Here is a 5112-nt window from a genome sequence, read left to right on the forward strand (position 1 = left end):
GTGGAGACAGACAGATGGGGCTAACATTAAAATGCTAGACAGCCACTAAGTTAGGGACTTGGGCACACCCAGAGAGTTGAAATTCATAGCCACCAAATCAGCACTCCAAAGTGTTCTGAAAGACATTCTAGAAAGAGATAATGAGGACTACATCTCCATGAACCACAACAGAATGAATCCACCAGGCAAAGTAAGCAGTTAAATAGAGGGGAAGGAAAGGGAATGAACAACAGGAAAATTACACAACATGGATAAGTCAGTCCGTATTAGTTATAACCATCAATGTAAATGGTCTCAATTAATCAATCAAAAGAAACAGACTGACAGAATGGATTGAAAAGCAAGATCCCTTACCATACTGTCTAAATGGACAAAACCTGAAAGCTTTTACTCTAAAATCAGTAACAAGACAACAATGTCCACCACCACCACTCTTATTCAATATAGTACTGGAGCCAGAGCAATTAGACAAGAGAAAGAAATAAAAGGAGTAAGTATAGAAAAGGAAGAAGTTAAATTATCATTATTTGCAGGCTGGGGATTTAGCCCAGTCGTTCTGCCACCTGCCTTGCAAGCACAAGGTCCTGAGTTTGATCCCCCGTACCAAAAAAAAAAAAAAAAAAAAAAAAAAAAAAAAAATCATTATTTGCAAATGACATGATAGTCTATAACTTCATCAAATGAATTATAGATTTTATAACCAAATTCAGTAGCATAGCTGGATATAAATGAACACTCAATCAATAGCATTCCTATACACAGATAACAAACTCATTGAGAGAAATTAGGGAAACAATACATTTCACAATAGCCTCCAATGGGGGGGGGCTAGAAATCAATCTAATAAAGGAACTAAAAGCATGAACAATTACAGTGCTCCAAAAAAGGTCAAAGAAGGTATTAGAAAGTGAAAAGAGATCCATTGTTCTTGGGTATGAAGAAACAATAAGACTAATAACTAGAATATAAGAACTGCAAAAAAAATCAGGTCCCCCATATTTAAATGCTCATTCCAAAATGGGGACATTTTAAGTGAATAAAGACTTTTCAGATGAGTAAATTCAAACGGCAAGGAAATATATGAAAAATTATTGAACATCACTGGTCATTCAAGAGATGTAAATTAAAAGAACACTTTGAGCCTATCTCATACCAGAAAGTATGGTTATTATAAAGAAATAAACCACAAATGCTGGTGAGGTTGTGGGGAAAAAGGAACCCTTCTTCACTGTTGGTGGGAGTGTAGACTGGTTCAACCATTGTGCAAATCAGTGTGGAGATTCCTCAAAAGACTAAAACTAGAGTTTCCATTTGACCCACATATTATTCCCTTTCTTGGTATTTTCCCAACAGAATTAAATGCATCCATATCACAGTGATAATATATATCTATCTATATATCTATATATCTATATATCCATATCTATATATATAAATGTTAATAAGCAGCACAGTTTGTAATAGCTAAATCTTGGGAATAGCACAAGTACCCATCAACCAATGAATGAATATAGATTTTTTTATAGAATGGAATAATATTCTGCCATAAAGATAAACTTGAGCCATTTCTAGCTAAATGGATGCACGTTGAGTCCATACTCTTCAGTGAGATAAATTGGACACACTTGTTTAAATGTTGCATAGTTTTTTTGATGTGAGAAACTAAAAGTGTAAATAAGGACCTATATGTATAATAGATATTGAGAAATAGGAAGAAAATGTTCAAATGGAAAGGGGAACCCTTGGAAGGGAGAAAGGAAGGAAGCAAAAAAGAAACAAAGAGAATAGAAGGAAAAAATGAATATAATGCTTTTGTAAATGAGGAGGGGAGGAGTGGTTGAAGGGAATGAGGGAAAGGGGAAAGAAGAAGAATCAAAATATATTATATACAGCTACAAATTCTATATGATGAATGATACATTATGTATATCTAAAATGTACCAGTAAAATTAATTTTAAAATAAATGCATATACCTCATTATAAGTGAGATATTTCTGTATTATTTTATATTATCTTTACATATTTTATTACTTAATTTTCAGACTTCAAAAGACATTTTGTGGATCTTTCCATTTTAACATGGAATATGGATTTATATAAGTGACTTTAGAATTATATTTTCATAGAGCCCCAGAAATTCCCAAGGCTTGGCAAATATTAGATTTTAATCTTTGTTCTAATGTTTCCTTAAATTCATTCAAATTTACTCCCTTTTTAAAGTTCATCTTTGCTAATTTATTGTTTACCACATATTGTAGATTTCTGAATTTGTTCCCAAAGAATGTACATACTCATGTCATATAATGAGTTTTATTCTTACTGTTTCTCCTCCACTTTTCTTAATCTTACATAATTTGGATCACTTGCTTTGGAGGCCATATATAATTTATTGAGATTTCAAAAAGAAGAACTTTTACTGTAGTAAATACTTCTCAAAAATTCAACTTTCATTTGTTAATTCTGTTTTTCAAATTTCTTTTGTTAATTTTGTTCTGTAATAATTTCTCAAATGAGCATAAATTCATCTGTTCCTTTCACTGTGCCCATATATGTTCCTGTGATCTGTTTCATCCTTTTCTAGATGTATCTATTGATTTAATATTGCTAAAGAGAATGCTTCATATTTTATTACTGATTTATAATACATTTGATTGTTACCAGAGAATAAGTTCTATAGAACGTTTGATTTATTTTGATGAGGTTTTCCTGTTGTTCATGAATGACTAACTTTTAATGTTTCCCTATTCATAAAGAAAATAAAACTATGTGTTCAATCCAAAGATCAAATTACACCTTCAAATTTGTTGATGATATTGAATTTCTCACTATTCTTCGAGATGTCTTATCTACTAAGCTTGAAATTGAGAGTACAGAAAATTTTGCCTCATTTTAATCTAACTTATTGTACTCCTAATTTTTATTATTTATTATGTTTGATGTTAGTATGTCTATGAAATTTCTTTTAAGTGAATGGATATTTTATTACACATGGCCTTCATTCAGTTTAGTGCTTTTATTCATATACTTTACCTTGTCTAACATTAACACTGCCACTCCTATTTGCTTCCTATTTGTACTCTTTACCTAGAATTGTTTTCCCATTCTTTTTTCCCCTAATTTTAGCTCTATTCCTTTCATTTTACATTCATTGCATTTTTCCTTTTTTTCTTGTATTCACTCGTTAAGTTAATATTCATATCCTACTTCCCTACTACCACTTTTTAAAGTTCTCCTACTTTTTGCTACTTTAATTCAAGGTGTATCTCATAAAATTCCTAATCAAACATATATTTCTTCTGCAGTATATGAAAGCCAGACTTTAAATCTTTCTTCTACTTCGTGGCCTTGCCCTTTATCCTTTCTCTCCCTTTTTTACTTCCTGTTCTCATTCCCTCAAAATATGACAACTGAGCTAATGCATATGCTGGGCTAGGCTCTGCACTGATCCAGGGGGACCTATGAACTGCATACACCAATCTCAGCAGATGTCAGTGCCTAGCCAGGCCTGATGCCATCTGGACACTATGCACCCCAATCCAAGCCTCTGAATTCACCACTGCACAGGGCAACAGATGTTTCAAGCAACAGAACAACTTGAGCGAAGAAGACACCAACATCCTGGAGGTGAGTCTGACTTCAGGATTGATGTGATGCCTTTCCAAAGACTGAGACAAACTTTGGAGATAAGCTCAGAAATGGTGAGAGCTAAACAGGAACCTCCTGGGATCCCCTGTGAGGCCCAGACTCAGACCGAGATGATCATGAGGACTGTTTTCTGCTATGGAGGCCAGGATAAGTGGGAGTAATTATCAGAGAGGGCAGACCTGAAGAAGGAATGCAGTCTATTACGTTTGGGCTCTGGCCCTGCTGGTTATATCCAGCAATTACTGTTCTGAATTACTGTAGGTCAGTATAAAGGTGGCTTTATCGTCATCACTTAAATCACAGTTCTCTTCATTTTGGTGAAGGGCTGTCCATGAATGATCCCTATGGATTGTTCATATCCTGTTGAAATTTGATACCATTGTTGTCACTGAAATTACTACTAAAGTTCACATAGTAGTGCCTGGCAATTACATTTCTGTCCATGCCAATGTCTGCACTGCCCTGGGGTCATAAACAATACTGTGGATCATTTGCAAAGAAATAGGGAACTGGGCCAAAGAATTTTCAAACCCCAGCACAAAAAAAAAATAAAACAAAACAAAAAAATCAGAAACATGCAAACACAGTGTATCAAAATGTCCCCCAAAACTCCTACCTCCCCCAAAACCAGTTCAAGGTCATTGAGGGAGGAAATCACAAACTACACAGCATGATAGGTCCAAAAGGGTATAAGTGGAAGTGAAACAGCTCAATAAGGTAATTGGCAAGTTTTAAGAAGATATAAACCAATTAGATAATGACTCTAAAGAAACAAATTTTCAGCAAGTCTAGAGAAGACACTTATAAACAGCTAGTGGAGTTAAAGAAAGAAATGAGTTCCCCAAATGAGAAATAATTAGAGTCCATAAAAAAGAACCAAACAGAAACCCAGGAGATTAAAATCATGAGAGAAAGTATAAATAACAGAAAAAAGTGTGAAGACATAATGTCAGATCTAGAGCACAGGGCTGTGATCAATAATCAATTAATGAGAGATACATTAAAAAAACAAGGGGGTATGAAAAGTGGACCAATCAGCTTGTAAATGACAAAAATAGGACCAATATAAGAGTGACTGGAAAATAGAAATAAAGTATTTGTAAATAGGGAGGGGAGGAGGGGGTGAAGGGAGGGCAGGGGTAAGGGGAAAAAATGAGAACCAAGACCTGTCATGTAAAGGTAAGATCCAAGTGATGAATGTAACTGTACTGTATACCTAAAATGTACCAATAAACTCAATGAGAAAAGAAATTCTACCAAGCAGATAAAAACTAATAAACAGGAGCTATTATCAAAGTTTTCCCCAAAATATAAAGTGTACAGAATAGGTTAAAGCATAATTTATATCACCAGTATTGCCATGGTAATAAAACCAAACAAAAACATAAGAAAGAAAGGAAGATCAATACCCCTTACATAAACATGGAAAAAATCTGCAAAACAAAACATAAAACAAATTCATCAGC

This window comes from Fukomys damarensis, unplaced genomic scaffold (assembly GCF_012274545.1).
Source record: "Fukomys damarensis isolate Sample0158 unplaced genomic scaffold, DMR_v1.0_HiC HiC_scaffold_30, whole genome shotgun sequence".
Taxonomy (NCBI): Eukaryota; Metazoa; Chordata; class Mammalia; order Rodentia; family Bathyergidae; genus Fukomys; species Fukomys damarensis.